The sequence below is a fragment of the Mesoplodon densirostris genome, chromosome 6 (genome assembly GCF_025265405.1).
Source record: "Mesoplodon densirostris isolate mMesDen1 chromosome 6, mMesDen1 primary haplotype, whole genome shotgun sequence".
In the NCBI taxonomy this organism is placed as follows: domain Eukaryota; kingdom Metazoa; phylum Chordata; class Mammalia; order Artiodactyla; family Ziphiidae; genus Mesoplodon; species Mesoplodon densirostris.
The window spans coordinates 103,618,906-103,639,209 of record NC_082666.1 but is presented as its reverse complement, the minus strand read 5'-3'; positions in this window follow the sequence as shown (position 1 = coordinate 103,639,209).

Below are 20,304 nucleotides of genomic sequence, written 5' to 3'. Positions count from 1 at the left end.
ATTTTTCTATACAGCAGGTTATTATTAGTTATCTATTTTATTCATATACATATATACAGGTCAATACCTATCTCCCAACTCATCTGACCACCATCACCCCATGGCTTCCCCCACTTGGTGTCCATACGTTTGTTCTCTACCTCTGTTTCTCTATTTCTGCCCTGCAAACCTGTTCATCTGTACCATATATCTAGGTTCCACATACATGCATTAATACAGAATATTTGTTTTGCTCTTTCTGACTTACTTCATTCTGTATGACAGTCTCTAGATCCACCGACTTCTCTACAAATAACCCAGTTTCATTCCTTTTCATGGCTGAGTCATATCCCATTTTATGTATGTACCACATCTTTATCCATTCATCTGTCTGTGGGCATTTAGGTTGCTTCCATTACCTGGCTATTGTAAATAGTGCTGCAATGAACATTGTGGTGAATGTGTGTTTTTGATTTATGGTTTTCTCTGGCTATATGCCCAGAAGTGGGATTGCTGGATCCTATGGTAATTCTATTTCTAGTTTCTTTAAGGAAACTCCATACTGTTCTCCATAGTGACTGTATCAATTTACCTTCCCACCAATAGTGGAAGAGGGTTCCTTTTGTCCACACCCTCCCCAGAATTTGTTGTTTGTAGATTTTCTGATGATGCCGATTCTAACAGGTGTGAGGTGATACCTCATTGTCGTTTTGATTTGCATTTCTCTAATAATTAGTGGTGTTGAGCATCTTTTCATGTGCGTCTTGGCCGTCTCTGTGACTTCTTTGAAGAAACGTCTATTTAGATCTTCTGCCCATTTTTGTATTGGGTTGTTTGTTTTATTAATATTAAGCTGCGTGAGCTGTTTATATATATTGGAGATTAAACCCTTGTCCATTGATTCGTTTGCGAACGTTTTCGCCCATTCTGAGGGTTGCCTTTTTCCATTCCCGTTTTTTTTTAACCAAAAAAGAAAGAAAGCAAAAGAAGCAGAACACTAATGTGCGTGAAATATGCCTCTTGAAACTGTCGTTTTGAAATATGGACGTCTTTTGAACTTTTTGGTCGATATATGACCCCAGGATTTGTTTTCAGGGCAGGTGTCATTTACAGGCCTGCAATGATTTGGAATATCCACTGACCATTAGCGCTGGGATTAAAGCTGCTGTTGTGCGAAATGGCCACAAGGTGGCAGCAGTTCTCCCTTAGCAAATCTGGTTACCAGGGCAACAGAGCCTCAATGGAAGCCTGTTCTAGATTGGAATTTAGAATGGAATGTGCCAGGAGAAAGCCCCTCAAGTTTGTCTCACTACTTCTTGTTCGTGTTTTTAATTTAATTTTTAATTTTTTATTACAGCAAGTTTGATTACAACGTTTGGCTTGTTGTAGGTGTGCAAGATGTGGTTCTTTTACACATATACATATGTCTGTTTTTCCTGGGACCCTTTTCCCATGTACGTTATGACAGAATGTTGAGTAGTCTTCTCTTGGCATTCCGTAGGTCTTTGGTGATTATATATTTCACCTGTGTTTGTATATGGCTCTTAACCCCAATATCGTAATGAATCCAATCCTCACACCTTTCCATTGGTGAACCATAAGTTTGTTTAATGAATCTGTGATTGCCCTTCTCCGTGGAAATATCTGCCCTGGTATCCGTTTTCAGGTAACACCTATAAGTGATATCCTACGATATGTGTCTTTCACTTTCTGACTTACTACAAGTCCCGTGATTACCTGTAGACTCATCTACGGGGCTGCAAATGGCATTGTGCCCCTTTATTCCTTGGCTAATATTCTGTCTTAGCGAGGTCCATTTTCTGCAATGTGATTCCCTGAGGGCTGAGGATTAGCTGACCTGGGCAGCCTGACCCTGCCGGCAAGCCCTCCCCAGGTGTGCCTGGGTTGAGTTCAATAGAAACAGCACTCCAGGCAGCAATAGCCCCTGCAGCTGTGCCTGACTCCATATTCTCTGCCCCGTCAGCAGTCTCGGGGCTGTGCTGGTGGGAGGGTGTGAGGGTCCACGGCTTTGTTGGTGGCCCGGTGTGAGTGGGTCTCTGCTGGAATTTCTGCAGGAGTTGCCAGGTTGCCACCTGTAAAGAAGAGGATGTGTCACCCATAATTTCCACTGGAATTTCTCTCCGGGCTGAGGTGAGGGAGGAAAAAAAAGAGTGGGGGCCGGGACAGGAGTGGTATCTCAGGCAGGGAAATGGAAAGCTTCCAGAAGAGCGCCCGGGGCCAGGACCATCCTGGCTGGCCTGCAGGCACCAAGTTGGTCTGCGTGCTGTCGCTGGTGTGGCTCCACGGCCCTTCCTCTAGGCTTTCAAGCCCTTGTACATATTCAGGTGTTTTACCTGGGAAGGGTGGGAACAGTTCAGCAGCAGCTGGCCTGGGGCTCAGCTCACGTTTACTCACAGAGGCCTCGGCACTGTCCCCCAGCTTTGCAATCAGGACGCTCCTTGCGTGGGGGGGCCGGGCTGCTGGCTGTATGGGAGATGATTCCCCACCTCTGACCAATCTCAGAATTGTTTACCGCTGGAACAAGTGCCCTGATAGGGTTTTCCTCTGTATAACTGCTGGGTACAGGATTTTTTTTTTCTTTTTTGGTTCAAGTTAGAAGTTATTCATCTTTTATGTATTTATTGATATAAGCATGGAAATAATTCATTCATAGAAATACATCTGTGTGAAGGGAAGAACTTTTTTTCTGTTTTATTTTTAAATTTCATTTCTAAAAATTTTGCAGTTTAATTATATTTATTTTTCTATACAGCAGGTTATTATTAGTTATCTATTTTATTCATATACATATATACAGGTCAATACCTATCTCCCAACTCATCTGACCACCATCACCCCATGGCTTCCCCCACTTGGTGTCCATACGTTTGTTCTCTACCTCTGTTTCTCTATTTCTGCCCTGCAAACCTGTTCATCTGTACCATATATCTAGGTTCCACATACATGCATTAATACAGAATATTTGTTTTGCTCTTTCTGACTTACTTCATTCTGTATGACAGTCTCTAGATCCACCGACTTCTCTACAAATAACCCAGTTTCATTCCTTTTCATGGCTGAGTCATATCCCATTTTATGTATGTACCACATCTTTATCCATTCATCTGTCTGTGGGCATTTAGGTTGCTTCCATTACCTGGCTATTGTAAATAGTGCTGCAATGAACATTGTGGTGAATGTGTGTTTTTGATTTATGGTTGTCTCTGTGTATATGCCAAGAAGTGGGATTGCTGGATCCTATGGTAATTCTATTTCTAGTTTCTTTAAGGAAACTCCATACTGTTCTCCATAGTGACTGTATCAATTTACCTTCCCACCAATAGTGGAAGAGGGTTCCTTTTGTCCACACCCTCCCCAGAATTTGTTGTTTGTAGATTTTCTGATGATGCCGATTCTAACAGGTGTGAGGTGATACCTCATTGTCGTTTTGATTTGCATTTCTCTAATAATTAGTGGTGTTGAGCATCTTTTCATGTGCGTCTTGGCCGTCTCTGTGACTTCTTTGAAGAAACGTCTATTTAGATCTTCTGCCCATTTTTGTATTGGGTTGTTTGTTTTATTAATATTAAGCTGCGTGAGCTGTTTATATATATTGGAGATTAAACCCTTGTCCATTGATTCGTTTGCGAACGTTTTCGCCCATTCTGAGGGTTGCCTTTTTCCATTCCCGTTTTTTTAACCAAAAAAGAAAGAAAGCAAAAGAAGCAGAACACTAATGTGCGTGAAATATGCCTCTTGAAACTGTCGTTTTGAAATATGGACGTCTTTTGAACTTTTTGGTCGATATATGACCCCAGGATTTGTTTTCAGGGCAGGTGTCATTTACAGGCCTGCAATGATTTGGAATATCCACTGACCAGTAGCGCTGGGATTAAAGCTGCTGTTGTGCGAAATGGCCACAAGGTGGCAGCAGTTCTCCCTTAGCAAATCTGGTTACCAGGGCAACAGAGCCTCAATGGAAGCCTGTTCTAGATTGGAATTTAGAATGGAATGTGCCAGGAGAAAGCCCCTCAAGTTTGTCTCACTACTTCTTGTTCGTGTTTTTAATTTAATTTTTAATTTTTTATTACAGCAAGTTTGATTACAACGTTTGCTTGTTGTAGGTGTGCAAGATGTGGTTCTTTTACACATATACGTATGTCTGTTCTTCCTGGGACCCTTTTCCCATGTACGTTATGACAGAATGTTGAGTAGTCTTCTCTTGGCATTCCGTAGGTCTTTGGTGATTATATATTTCACCTGTGTTTGTATATGTCTCTTAACCCCAATATCGTAATGAATCCAATCCTCACACCTTTCCATTGGTGAACCATAAGTTTGTTTAATGAATCTGTGATTGCCCTTCTCCGTGGAAATATCTGCCCTGGTATCCGTTTTTAGGTAACACCTATAAGTGATATCCTATGATATGTGTCTTTCACTTTCTGACTTACTACAAGTCCCGTGCTTACCTGTAGACTCATCTACGGGGCTGCAAATGGCATTGTGCCCTTTTTTTCCTTGGCTAATATTCTGTCTTAGCGAGGTCCATTTTCTGCAATGTGATTCCCTGAGGGCTGAGGATTAGCTGACCTGGGCAGCCTGACCCTGCCGGCAAGCCCTCCCCAGGTGTGCCTGGGTTGAGTTCAATAGAAACAGCACTCCAGGCAGCAATAGCCCCTGCAGCTGTGCCTGACTCCATATTCTCTGCCCCGTCAGCAGTCTCGGGGCTGTGCTGGTGGGAGGGTGTGAGGGTCCACGGCTTTGTTGGTGGCCCGGTGTGAGTGGGTCTCTGCTGGAATTTCTGCAGGAGTTGCCAGGTTGCCACCTGTAAAGAAGAGGATGTGTCACCCATAATTTCCACTGGAATTTCTCTCCGGGCTGAGGTGAGGGAGGAAAAAAAAGAGTGGGGGCCGGGACAGGAGTGGTATCTCAGGCAGGGAAATGGAAAGCTTCCAGAAGAGCGCCCGGGGCCAGGACCATCCTGGCTGGCCTGCAGGCACCAAGTTGGCCTGCGTGCTGTCGCTGGTGTGGCTCCACGGCCCTTCCTCTAGGCTTTCAAGCCCTTGTACATATTCAGGTGTTTTACCTGGGAAGGGTGGGAACAGTTCAGCAGCAGCTGGCCTGGGGCTCAGCTCACGTTTACTCACAGAGGCCTCGGCACTGTCCCCCAGCTTTGCAATCAGGACGCTCCTTGCGTGGGGGGGCCGGGCTGCTGGCTGTATGGGAGATGATTCCCCACCTCTGACCAATCTCAGAATTGTTTACCGCTGGAACAAGTGCCCTGATAGGGTTTTCCTCTGTATAACTGCTGGGTACAGGATTTTTTTTTTTCTTTTTTGGTTCAAGTTAGAAGTTATTCATCTTTTATGTATTTATTGATATAAGCATGGAAATAATTCATTCATAGAAATACATCTGTGTGAAGGGAAGAACTTTTTTTCTGTTTTATTTTTAAATTTCATTTCTAAAAATTTTGCAGTTTAATTATATTTATTTTTCTATACAGCAGGTTATTATTAGTTATCTATTTTATTCATATACATATATACAGGTCAATACCTATCTCCCAACTCATCTGACCACCATCACCCCATGGCTTCCCCCACTTGGTGTCCATACGTTTGTTCTCTACCTCTGTTTCTCTATTTCTGCCCTGCAAACCTGTTCATCTGTACCATATATCTAGGTTCCACATACATGCATTAATACAGAATATTTGTTTTGCTCTTTCTGACTTACTTCATTCTGTATGACAGTCTCTAGATCCACCGACTTCTCTACAAATAACCCAGTTTCATTCCTTTTCATGGCTGAGTCATATCCCATTTTATGTATGTACCACATCTTTATCCATTCATCTGTCTGTGGGCATTTAGGTTGCTTCCATTACCTGGCTATTGTAAATAGTGCTGCAATGAACATTGTGGTGAATGTGTGTTTTTGATTTATGGTTTTCTCTGGCTATATGCCCAGAAGTGGGATTGCTGGATCCTATGGTAATTCTATTTCTAGTTTCTTTAAGGAAACTCCATACTGTTCTCCATAGTGACTGTATCAATTTACCTTCCCACCAATAGTGGAAGAGGGTTCCTTTTGTCCACACCCTCCCCAGAATTTGTTGTTTGTAGATTTTCTGATGATGCCGATTCTAACAGGTGTGAGGTGATACCTCATTGTCGTTTTGATTTGCATTTCTCTAATAATTAGTGGTGTTGAGCATCTTTTCATGTGCGTCTTGGCCGTCTCTGTGACTTCTTTGAAGAAACGTCTATTTAGATCTTCTGCCCATTTTTGTATTGGGTTGTTTGTTTTATTAATATTAAGCTGCGTGAGCTGTTTATATATATTGGAGATTAAACCCTTGTCCATTGATTCGTTTGCGAACGTTTTCGCCCATTCTGAGGGTTGCCTTTTTCCATTCCCGTTTTTTTTTAACCAAAAAAGAAAGAAAGCAAAAGAAGCAGAACACTAATGTGCGTGAAATATGCCTCTTGAAACTGTCGTTTTGAAATATGGACGTCTTTTGAACTTTTTGGTCGATATATGACCCCAGGATTTGTTTTCAGGGCAGGTGTCATTTACAGGCCTGCAATGATTTGGAATATCCACTGACCATTAGTGCTGGGATTAAAGCTGCTGTTGTGCGAAATGGCCACAAGGTGGCAGCAGTTCTCCCTTAGCAAATCTGGTTACCAGGGCAACAGAGCCTCAATGGAAGCCTGTTCTAGATTGGAATTTAGAATGGAATGTGCCAGGAGAAAGCCCCTCAAGTTTGTCTCACTACTTCTTGTTCGTGTTTTTAATTTAATTTTTAATTTTTTATTACAGCAAGTTTGATTACAACGTTTGGCTTGTTGTAGGTGTGCAAGATGTGGTTCTTTTACACATATACATATGTCTGTTTTTCCTGGGACCCTTTTCCCATGTACGTTATGACAGAATGTTGAGTAGTCTTCTCTTGGCATTCCGTAGGTCTTTGGTGATTATATATTTCACCTGTGTTTGTATATGGCTCTTAACCCCAATATCGTAATGAATCCAATCCTCACACCTTTCCATTGGTGAACCATAAGTTTGTTTAATGAATCTGTGATTGCCCTTCTCCGTGGAAATATCTGCCCTGGTATCCGTTTTCAGGTAACACCTATAAGTGATATCCTACGATATGTGTCTTTCACTTTCTGACTTACTACAAGTCCCGTGATTACCTGTAGACTCATCTACGGGGCTGCAAATGGCATTGTGCCCCTTTATTCCTTGGCTAATATTCTGTCTTAGCGAGGTCCATTTTCTGCAATGTGATTCCCTGAGGGCTGAGGATTAGCTGACCTGGGCAGCCTGACCCTGCCGGCAAGCCCTCCCCAGGTGTGCCTGGGTTGAGTTCAATAGAAACAGCACTCCAGGCAGCAATAGCCCCTGCAGCTGTGCCTGACTCCATATTCTCTGCCCCGTCAGCAGTCTCGGGGCTGTGCTGGTGGGAGGGTGTGAGGGTCCACGGCTTTGTTGGTGGCCCGGTGTGAGTGGGTCTCTGCTGGAATTTCTGCAGGAGTTGCCAGGTTGCCACCTGTAAAGAAGAGGATGTGTCACCCATAATTTCCACTGGAATTTCTCTCCGGGCTGAGGTGAGGGAGGAAAAAAAAGAGTGGGGGCCGGGACAGGAGTGGTATCTCAGGCAGGGAAATGGAAAGCTTCCAGAAGAGCGCCCGGGGCCAGGACCATCCTGGCTGGCCTGCAGGCACCAAGTTGGCCTGCGTGCTGTCGCTGGTGTGGCTCCACGGCCCTTCCTCTAGGCTTTCAAGCCCTTGTACATATTCAGGTGTTTTACCTGGGAAGGGTGGGAACAGTTCAGCAGCAGCTGGCCTGGGGCTCAGCTCACGTTTACTCACAGAGGCCTCGGCACTGTCCCCCAGCTTTGCAATCAGGACGCTCCTTGCGTGGGGGGGGCCGGGCTGCTGGCTGTATGGGAGATGATTCCCCACCTCTGACCAATCTCAGAATTGTTTACCGCTGGAACAAGTGCCCTGATAGGGTTTTCCTCTGTATAACTGCTGGGTACAGGATTTTTTTTTTCTTTTTTGGTTCAAGTTAGAAGTTATTCATCTTTTATGTATTTATTGATATAAGCATGGAAATAATTCATTCATAGAAATACATCTGTGTGAAGGGAAGAACTTTTTTTCTGTTTTATTTTTAAATTTCATTTCTAAAAATTTTGCAGTTTAATTATATTTATTTTTCTATACAGCAGGTTATTATTAGTTATCTATTTTATTCATATACATATATACAGGTCAATACCTATCTCCCAACTCATCTGACCACCATCACCCCATGGCTTCCCCCACTTGGTGTCCATACGTTTGTTCTCTACCTCTGTTTCTCTATTTCTGCCCTGCAAACCTGTTCATCTGTACCATATATCTAGGTTCCACATACATGCATTAATACAGAATATTTGTTTTGCTCTTTCTGACTTACTTCATTCTGTATGACAGTCTCTAGATCCACCGACTTCTCTACAAATAACCCAGTTTCATTCCTTTTCATGGCTGAGTCATATCCCATTTTATGTATGTACCACATCTTTATCCATTCATCTGTCTGTGGGCATTTAGGTTGCTTCCATTACCTGGCTATTGTAAATAGTGCTGCAATGAACATTGTGGTGAATGTGTGTTTTTGATTTATGGTTGTCTCTGTGTATATGCCCAGAAGTGGGATTGCTGGATCCTATGGTAATTCTATTTCTAGTTTCTTTAAGGAAACTCCATACTGTTCTCCATAGTGACTGTATCAATTTACCTTCCCACCAATAGTGGAAGAGGGTTCCTTTTGTCCACACCCTCCCCAGAATTTGTTGTTTGTAAATTTTCTGATGATGCCGATTCTAACAGGTGTGAGGTGATATCTCATTGTCGTTTTGATTTGCATTTCTCTAATAATTAGTGGTGTTGAGCAGCTTTTCATGTGCGTCTTGGCCGTCTCTGTGACTTCTTTGAAGAAACGTCTATTTAGATCTTCTGCCCATTTTTGTATTGGGTTGTTTGTTTTATTAATATTAAGCTGCGTGAGCTGTTTATATATATTGGAGATTAAACCCTTGTCCATTGATTCGTTTGCGAACGTTTTCGCCCATTCTGAGGGTTGCCTTTTTACATTCCCGTTTTTTTTTAACCAAAAAAGAAAGAAAGCAAAAGAAGCAGAACACTAATGTGCGTGAAATATGCCTCTTGAAACTGTCGTTTTGAAATATGGACGTCTTTTGAACTTTTTGGTCGATATATGACCCCAGGATTTGTTTTCAGGGCAGGTGTCATTTACAGGCCTGCAATGATTTGGAATATCCACTGACCATTAGTGCTGGGATTAAAGCTGCTGTTGTGCGAAATGGCCACAAGGTGGCAGCAGTTCTCCCTTAGCAAATCTGGTTACCAGGGCAACAGAGCCTCAATGGAAGCCTGTTCTAGATTGGAATTTAGAATGGAATGTGCCAGGAGAAAGCCCCTCAAGTTTGTCTCACTACTTCTTGTTCGTGTTTTTAATTTAATTTTTAATTTTTTATTACAGCAAGTTTGATTACAACGTTTGGCTTGTTGTAGGTGTGCAAGATGTGGTTCTTTTACACATATACATATGTCTGTTTTTCCTGGGACCCTTTTCCCATGTACGTTATGACAGAATGTTGAGTAGTCTTCTCTTGGCATTCCGTAGGTCTTTGGTGATTATATATTTCACCTGTGTTTGTATATGGCTCTTAACCCCAATATCGTAATGAATCCAATCCTCACACCTTTCCATTGGTGAACCATAAGTTTGTTTAATGAATCTGTGATTGCCCTTCTCCGTGGAAATATCTGCCCTGGTATCCGTTTTCAGGTAACACCTATAAGTGATATCCTACGATATGTGTCTTTCACTTTCTGACTTACTACAAGTCCCGTGATTACCTGTAGACTCATCTACAGGGCTGCAAATGGCATTGTGCCCCTTTATTCCTTGGCTAATATTCTGTCTTAGCGAGGTCCATTTTCTGCAATGTGATTCCCTGAGGGCTGAGGATTAGCTGACCTGGGCAGCCTGACCCTGCCGGCAAGCCCTCCCCAGGTGTGCCTGGGTTGAGTTCAATAGAAACAGCACTCCAGGCAGCAATAGCCCCTGCAGCTGTGCCTGACTCCATATTCTCTGCCCCGTCAGCAGTCTCGGGGCTGTGCTGGTGGGAGGGTGTGAGGGTCCACGGCTTTGTTGGTGGCCCGGTGTGAGTGGGTCTCTGCTGGAATTTCTGCAGGAGTTGCCAGGTTGCCACCTGTAAAGAAGAGGATGTGTCACCCATAATTTCCACTGGAATTTCTCTCCGGGCTGAGGTGAGGGAGGAAAAAAAAGAGTGGGGGCCGGGACAGGAGTGGTATCTCAGGCAGGGAAATGGAAAGCTTCCAGAAGAGCGCCCGGGGCCAGGACCATCCTGGCTGGCCTGCAGGCACCAAGTTGGCCTGCGTGCTGTCGCTGGTGTGGCTCCACGGCCCTTCCTCTAGGCTTTCAAGCCCTTGTACATATTCAGGTGTTTTACCTGGGAAGGGTGGGAACAGTTCAGCAGCAGCTGGCCTGGGGCTCAGCTCACGTTTACTCACAGAGGCCTCGGCACTGTCCCCCAGCTTTGCAATCAGGACGCTCCTTGCGTGGGGGGGCCGGGCTGCTGGCTGTATGGGAGATGATTCCCCACCTCTGACCAATCTCAGAATTGTTTACCGCTGGAACAAGTGCCCTGATAGGGTTTTCCTCTGTATAACTGCTGGGTACAGGATTTTTTTTTTCTTTTTTGGTTCAAGTTAGAAGTTATTCATCTTTTATGTATTTATTGATATAAGCATGGAAATAATTCATTCATAGAAATACATCTGTGTGAAGGGAAGAACTTTTTTTCTGTTTTATTTTTAAATTTCATTTCTAAAAATTTTGCAGTTTAATTATATTTATTTTTCTATACAGCAGGTTATTATTAGTTATCTATTTTATTCATATACATATATACAGGTCAATACCTATCTCCCAACTCATCTGACCACCATCACCCCATGGCTTCCCCCACTTGGTGTCCATACGTTTGTTCTCTACCTCTGTTTCTCTATTTCTGCCCTGCAAACCTGTTCATCTGTACCATATATCTAGGTTCCACATACATGCATTAATACAGAATATTTGTTTTGCTCTTTCTGACTTACTTCATTCTGTATGACAGTCTCTAGATCCACCGACTTCTCTACAAATAACCCAGTTTCATTCCTTTTCATGGCTGAGTCATATCCCATTTTATGTATGTACCACATCTTTATCCATTCATCTGTCTGTGGGCATTTAGGTTGCTTCCATTACCTGGCTATTGTAAATAGTGCTGCAATGAACATTGTGGTGAATGTGTGTTTTTGATTTATGGTTGTCTCTGTGTATATGCCCAGAAGTGGGATTGCTGGATCCTATGGTAATTCTATTTCTAGTTTCTTTAAGGAAACTCCATACTGTTCTCCATAGTGACTGTATCAATTTACCTTCCCACCAATAGTGGAAGAGGGTTCCTTTTGTCCACACCCTCCCCAGAATTTGTTGTTTGTAGATTTTCTGATGATGCCGATTCTAACAGGTGTGAGGTGATACCTCATTGTCGTTTTGATTTGCATTTCTCTAATAATTAGTGGTGTTGAGCATCTTTTCATGTGCGTCTTGGCCGTCTCTGTGACTTCTTTGAAGAAACGTCTATTTAGATCTTCTGCCCATTTTTGTATTGGGTTGTTTGTTTTATTAATATTAAGCTGCGTGAGCTGTTTATATATATTGGAGATTAAACCCTTGTCCATTGATTCGTTTGCGAACGTTTTCGCCCATTCTGAGGGTTGCCTTTTTCCATTCCCGTTTTTTTTTAACCAAAAAAGAAAGAAAGCAAAAGAAGCAGAACACTAATGTGCGTGAAATATGCCTCTTGAAACTGTCGTTTTGAAATATGGACGTCTTTTGAACTTTTTGGTCGATATATGACCCCAGGATTTGTTTTCAGGGCAGGTGTCATTTACAGGCCTGCAATGATTTGGAATATCCACTGACCAGTAGCGCTGGGATTAAAGCTGCTGTTGTGCGAAATGGCCACAAGGTGGCAGCAGTTCTCCCTTAGCAAATCTGGTTACCAGGGCAACAGAGCCTCAATGGAAGCCTGTTCTAGATTGGAATTTAGAATGGAATGTGCCAGGAGAAAGCCCCTCAAGTTTGTCTCACTACTTCTTGTTCGTGTTTTTAATTTAATTTTTAATTTTTTATTACAGCAAGTTTGATTACAACGTTTGCTTGTTGTAGGTGTGCAAGATGTGGTTCTTTTACACATATACATATGTCTGTTTTTCCTGGGACCCTTTTCCCATGTACGTTATGACAGAATGTTGAGTAGTCTTCTCTTGGCATTCCGTAGGTCTTTGGTGATTATATATTTCACCTGTGTTTGTATATGGCTCTTAACCCCAATATCGTAATGAATCCAATCCTCACACCTTTCCATTGGTGAACCATAAGTTTGTTTAATGAATCTGTGATTGCCCTTCTCCGTGGAAATATCTGCCCTGGTATCCGTTTTCAGGTAACACCTATAAGTGATATCCTACGATATGTGTCTTTCACTTTCTGACTTACTACAAGTCCCGTGATTACCTGTAGACTCATCTACGGGGCTGCAAATGGCATTGTGCCCCTTTATTCCTTGGCTAATATTCTGTCTTAGCGAGGTCCATTTTCTGCAATGTGATTCCCTGAGGGCTGAGGATTAGCTGACCTGGGCAGCCTGACCCTGCCGGCAAGCCCTCCCCAGGTGTGCCTGGGTTGAGTTCAATAGAAACAGCACTCCAGGCAGCAATAGCCCCTGCAGCTGTGCCTGACTCCATATTCTCTGCCCCGTCAGCAGTCTCGGGGCTGTGCTGGTGGGAGGGTGTGAGGGTCCACGGCTTTGTTGGTGGCCCGGTGTGAGTGGGTCTCTGCTGGAATTTCTGCAGGAGTTGCCAGGTTGCCACCTGTAAAGAAGAGGATGTGTCACCCATAATTTCCACTGGAATTTCTCTCCGGGCTGAGGTGAGGGAGGAAAAAAAAGAGTGGGGGCCGGGACAGGAGTGGTATCTCAGGCAGGGAAATGGAAAGCTTCCAGAAGAGCGCCCGGGGCCAGGACCATCCTGGCTGGCCTGCAGGCACCAAGTTGGCCTGCGTGCTGTCGCTGGTGTGGCTCCACGGCCCTTCCTCTAGGCTTTCAAGCCCTTGTACATATTCAGGTGTTTTACCTGGGAAGGGTGGGAACAGTTCAGCAGCAGCTGGCCTGGGGCTCAGCTCACGTTTACTCACAGAGGCCTCGGCACTGTCCCCCAGCTTTGCAATCAGGACGCTCCTTGCGTGGGGGGGCCGGGCTGCTGGCTGTATGGGAGATGATTCCCCACCTCTGACCAATGTCAGAATTGTTTACCGCTGGAGCAAGTGCCCTGATAGGGTATTCCTCTTTATAACTGCTGGGTTCAGGTTTTTTTTTTCTTTTTTGGTTCAAGTTAGAATTTATTCATCTTTTATGTATTTATTGATATAAGCATGGAAATAATTCATTCATAGAAATACATCTGTGTGAAGGGAAGAACTTTTTTCTGTTTTATTTTTAAATTTCATTTCTAAAAATTTTGCAGTTTAATTATATTTATTTTTCGATACAGCAGGTTATTATTAGTTATCTATTTTATTCATATACATATATACAGGTCAATACCTATCTCCCAACTCATCTGACCACCATCACCCCATGGCTTCCCCCACTTGGTGTCCATACGTTTGTTCTCTACCTCTGTTTCTCTATTTCTGCCCTGCAAACCTGTTCATCTGTACCATATATCTAGGTTCCACATACATGCATTAATACAGAATATTTGTTTTGCTCTTTCTGACTTACTTCATTCTGTATGACAGTCTCTAGATCCACCGACTTCTCTACAAATAACCCAGTTTCATTCCTTTTCATGGCTGAGTCATATCCCATTTTATGTATGTTCCACATCTTTATCCATTCATCTGTCTGTGGGCATTTAGGTTGCTTCCATTACCTGGCTATTGTAAATAGTGCTGCAATGAACATTGTGGTGAATGTGTGTTTTTGATTTATGGTTGTCTCTGTGTATATGCCCAGAAGTGGGATTGCTGGATCCTATGGTAATTCTATTTCTAGTTTCTTTAAGGAAACTCCATACTGTTCTCCATAGTGACTGTATCAATTTACCTTCCCACCAATAGTGGAAGAGGGTTCCTTTTGTCCACACCCTCCCCAGAATTTGTTGTTTGTAGATTTTCTGATTATGCCAATTCTAACAGGTGTGAGGTGATACCTCATTGTCGTTTTGATTTGCATTTCTCTAATAATTAGTGGTGTTGAGCATCTTTTCATGTGCGTCTTGGCCGTCTCTGTGACTTCTTTGAAGAAACGTCTATTTAGATCTTCTGCCCATTTTTGTATTGGGTTGTTTGTTTTATTAATATTAAGCTGCGTGAGCTGTTTATATATATTGGAGATTAAACCCTTGTCCATTGATTCGTTTGCGAACGTTTTCGCCCATTCTGAGGGTTGCCTTTTTCCATTCCCGTTTTTTTTAACCAAAAAAGAAAGAAAGCAAAAGAAGCAGAACACTAATGTGCGTGAAATATGCCTCTTGAAACTGTCGTTTTGAAATATGGACGTCTTTTGAACTTTTTGGTCGATATATGACCCCAGGATTTGTTTTCAGGGCAGGTGTCATTTACAGGCCTGCAATGATTTGGAATATCCACTGACCATTAGCGCTGGGATTAAAGCTGCTGTTGTGTGAAACGGCCACAAGGTGGCAGCAGTTCTCCCTTAGCAAATCTGGTTACTAGGGCAACAGAGCCTCAATGGAAGCCTGTTCTAGATTGGAATTTAGAATGGAATGTGCCAGGAGAAAGCCCCTCAAGTTTGTCTCACTACTTCTTGTTCGTGTTTTTAATTTAATTTTTAATTTTTTATTACAGCAAGTTTGATTACAACGTTTGCTTGTTGTAGGAGTGCAAGGTGTGGTTCTGTTACACATATACATATGTCTGTTCTTCCTGGGACCCTTTTCCCATGTACGTTATGACAGAATGTTGAGTAGTCTTCTCTTGGCATTCCGTAGGTCTTTGGTGATTATATATTTCACCTGTGTTTGTATATGGCTCTTAACCCCAATATCGTAATGAATCCAATCCTCACACCTTTCCATTGGTGAACCATAAGTTTGTTTAATGAATCTGTGATTGCCCTTCTCCGTGGAAATATCTGCCCTGGTATCCGTTTTCAGGTAACACCTATAAGTGATATCCTACGATATGTGTCTTTCACTTTCTGACTTACTACAAGTCCCGTGATTACCTGTAGACTCATCTACGGGGCTGCAAATGGCATTGTGCCCCTTTTTTCCTTGGCTAATATTCTGTCTTAGCGAGGTCCATTTTCTGCAATGTGATTCCCTGAGGGCTGAGGATTAGCTGACCTGGGCAGCCTGACCCTGCCGGCAAGCCCTCCCCAGGTGTGCCTGGGTTGAGTTCAATAGAAACAGCACTCCAGGCAGCAATAGCCCCTGCAGCTGTGCCTGACTCCATATTCTCTGCCCCGTCAGCAGTCTCGGGGCTGTGCTGGTGGGAGGGTGTGAGGGTCCACGGCTTTGTTGGTGGCCCGGTGTGAGTGGGTCTCTGCTGGAATTTCTGCAGGAGTTGCCAGGTTGCCACCTGTAAAGAAGAGGATGTGTCACCCATAATTTCCACTGGAATTTCTCTCCGGGCTGAGGTGAGGGAGGAAAAAAAAGAGTGGGGGCCGGGACAGGAGTGGTATCTCAGGCAGGGAAATGGAAAGCTTCCAGAAGAGCGCCCGGGGCCAGGACCATCCTGGCTGGCCTGCAGGCACCAAGTTGGCCTGCGTGCTGTCGCTGGTGTGGCTCCACGGCCCTTCCTCTAGGCTTTCAAGCCCTTGTACATATTCAGGTGTTTTACCTGGGAAGGGTGGGAACAGTTCAGCAGCAGCTGGCCTGGGGCTCAGCTCACGTTTACTCACAGAGGCCTCGGCACTGTCCCCCAGCTTTGCAATCAGGACGCTCCTTGCGTGGGGGGGCCGGGCTGCTGGCTGTATGGGAGATGATTCCCCACCCTGACCAATGTCAGAATTGTTTACCGCTGGAGCAAGTGCCCTGATAGGGTATTCCTCTTTATAACTGCTGGGTTCAGGTTTTTTTTTTCTTTTTTGGTTCAAGTTAGAATTTATTCATCTTTTATGTATTTATTGATATAAGCATGGAAATAATTCATTCATAGAAATACATCTGTGTGAAGGGAAGAACTTTTTTCTGTTTTATTTTTAAATTTCATTTCTAAAAATTTTGCAGTTTAATTATATTTATTTTTCGATACAGCAGGTTATTATTAGTTATCTATTTTATTCATATACATATATACAGGTCAATACCTATCTCCCAACTCATCTGACCACCATCACCCCATGGCTTCCCCCACTTGGTGTCCATACGTTTGTTCTCTACCTCTGTTTCTCTATTTCTGCCCTGCAAACCTGTTCATCTGTACCATATATCTAGGTTCCACATACATGCATTAATACAGAATATTTGTTTTGCTCTTTCTGACTTACTTCATTCTGTATGACAGTCTCTAGATCCACCGACTTCTCTACAAATAACCCAGTTTCATTCCTTTTCATGGCTGAGTCATATCCCATTTTATGTATGTTCCACATCTTTATCCATTCATCTGTCTGTGGGCATTTAGGTTGCTTCCATTACCTGGCTATTGTAAATAGTGCTGCAATGAACATTGTGGTGAATGTGTGTTTTTGATTTATGGTTGTCTCTGTGTATATGCCCAGAAGTGGGATTGCTGGATCCTATGGTAATTCTATTTCTAGTTTCTTTAAGGAAACTCCATACTGTTCTCCATAGTGACTGTATCAATTTACCTTCCCACCAATAGTGGAAGAGGGTTCCTTTTGTCCACACCCTCCCCAGAATTTGTTGTTTGTAGATTTTCTGATGATGCCGATTCTAACAGGTGTGAGGTGATACCTCATTGTCGTTTTGATTTGCATTTCTCTAATAATTAGTGGTGTTGAGCATCTTTTCATGTGCGTCTTGGCCGTCTCTGTGACTTCTTTGAAGAAACGTCTATTTAGATCTTCTGCCCATTTTTGTATTGGGTTGTTTGTTTTATTAATATTAAGCTGCGTGAGCTGTTTATATATATTGGAGATTAAACCCTTGTCCATTGATTCGTTTGCGAACGTTTTCGCCCATTCTGAGGGTTGCCTTTTTCCATTCCCGTTTTTTTTAACCAAAAAAGAAAGAAAGCAAAAGAAGCAGAACACTAATGTGCGTGAAATATGCCTCTTGAAACTGTCGTTTTGAAATATGGACGTCTTTTGAACTTTTTGGTCGATATATGACCCCAGGATTTGTTTTCAGGGCAGGTGTCATTTACAGGCCTGCAATGATTTGGAATATCCACTGACCATTAGCGCTGGGATTAAAGCTGCTGTTGTGTGAAACGGCCACAAGGTGGCAGCAGTTCTCCCTTAGCAAATCTGGTTACTAGGGCAACAGAGCCTCAATGGAAGCCTGTTCTAGATTGGAATTTAGAATGGAATGTGCCAGGAGAAAGCCCCTCAAGTTTGTCTCACTACTTCTTGTTCGTGTTTTTAATTTAATTTTTAATTTTTTATTACAGCAAGTTTGATTACAACGTTTGCTTGTTGTAGGTGTGCAAGGTGTGGTTCTGTTACACATATACATATGTCTGTTCTTCCTGGGACCCTTTTCCCATGTACGTTATGACAGAATGTTGAGTAGTCTTCTCTTGGCATTCCGTAGGTCTTTGGTGATTATATATTTCACCTGTGTTTGTATATGGCTCTTAACCCCAATATCGTAATGAATCCAATCCTCACACCTTTCCATTGGTGAACCATAAGTTTGTTTAATGAATCTGTGATTGCCCTTCTCCGTGGAAATATCTGCCCTGGTATCCGTTTTCAGGTAACACCTATAAGTGATATCCTACGATATGTGTCTTTCACTTTCTGACTTACTACAAGTCCCGTGATTACCTGTAGACTCATCTACGGGGCTGCAAATGGCATTGTGCCCCTTTTTTCCTTGGCTAATATTCTGTCTTAGCGAGGTCCATTTTCTGCAATGTGATTCCCTGAGGGCTGAGGATTAGCTGACCTGGGCAGCCTGACCCTGCCGGCAAGCCCTCCCCAGGTGTGCCTGGGTTGAGTTCAATAGAAACAGCACTCCAGGCAGCAATAGCCCCTGCAGCTGTGCCTGACTCCATATTCTCTGCCCCGTCAGCAGTCTCGGGGCTGTGCTGGTGGGAGGGTGTGAGGGTCCACGGCTTTGTTGGTGGCCCGGTGTGAGTGGGTCTCTGCTGGAATTTCTGCAGGAGTTGCCAGGTTGCCACCTGTAAAGAAGAGGATGTGTCACCCATAATTTCCACTGGAATTTCTCTCCGGGCTGAGGTGAGGGAGGAAAAAAAAGAGTGGGGGCCGGGACAGGAGTGGTATCTCAGGCAGGGAAATGGAAAGCTTCCAGAAGAGCGCCCGGGGCCAGGACCATCCTGGCTGGCCTGCAGGCACCAAGTTGGCCTGCGTGCTGTCGCTGGTGTGGCTCCACGGCCCTTCCTCTAGGCTTTCAAGCCCTTGTACATATTCAGGTGTTTTACCTGGGAAGGGTGGGAACAGTTCAGCAGCAGCTGGCCTGGGGCTCAGCTCACGTTTACTCACAGAGGCCTCGGCACTGTCCCCCAGCTTAGCAATCAGGACGCTCCTTGCGTGGGGGGGCCGGGCTGCTGGCTGTATGGGAGATGATTCCCCACCTCTGACCAATGTCAGAATTGTTTACCGCTGGAGCAAGTGCCCTGATAGGGTATTCCTCTTTATAACTGCTGGGTTCAGGTTTTTTTTTTCTTTTTTGGTTCAAGTTAGAATTTATTCATCTTTTATGTATTTATTGATATAAGCATGGAAATAATTCATTCATAGAAATACATCTGTGTGAAGGGAAGAACTTTTTTCTGTTTTATTTTTAAATTTCATTTCTAAAAATTTTGCAGTTTAATTATATTTATTTTTCGATACAGCAGGTTATTATTAGTTATCTATTTTATTCATATACATATATACAGGTCAATACCTATCTCCCAACTCATCTGACCACCATCACCCCATGGCTTCCCCCACTTGGTGTCCATACGTTTGTTCTCTACCTCTGTTTCTCTATTTCTGCCCTGCAAACCTGTTCATCTGTACCATATATCTAGGTTCCACATACATGCATTAATACAGAATATTTGTTTTGTTCTTTCTGACTTACTTCATTCTGTATGACAGTCTCTAGATCCACCGACTTCTCTACAAATAACCCAGTTTCATTCCTTTTCATGGCTGAGTCATATCCCATTTTATGTATGTTCCACATCTTTATCCATTCATCTGTCTGTGGGCATTTAGGTTGCTTCCATTACCTGTCTATTGTAAATAGTGCTGCAATGAACATTGTGGTGAATGTGTGTTTTTGATTTATGGTTGTCTCTGTGTATATGCCCAGAAGTGGGATTGCTGGATCCTATGGTAATTCTATTTCTAGTTTCTTTAAGGAAACTCCATACTGTTCTCCATAGTGACTGTATCAATTTACCTTCCCACCAATAGTGGAAGAGGGTTCCTTTTGTCCACACCCTCCCCAGAATTTGTTGTTTGTAGATTTTCTGATGATGCCGATTCTAACAGGTGTGAGGTGATACCTCATTGTCGTTTTGATTTGCATTTCTCTAATAATTAGTGGTGTTGAGCATCTTTTCATGTGCGTCTTGGCCGTCTCTGTGACTTCTTTGAAGAAACGTCTATTTAGATCTTCTGCCCATTTTTGTATTGGGTTGTTTGTTTTATTAATATTAAGCTGCGTGAGCTGTTTATATATATTGGAGATTAAACCCTTGTCCATTGATTCGTTTGCGAACGTTTTCGCCCATTCTGAGGGTTGCCTTTTTCCATTCCCGTTTTTTTTAACCAAAAAAGAAAGAAAGCAAAAGAAGCAGAACACTAATGTGCGTGAAATATGCCTCTTGAAACTGTCGTTTTGAAATATGGACGTCTTTTGAACTTTTTGGTCGATATATGACCCCAGGATTTGTTTTCAGGGCAGGTGTCATTTACAGGCCTGCAATGATTTGGAATATCCACTGACCATTAGCGCTGGGATTAAAGCTGCTGTTGTG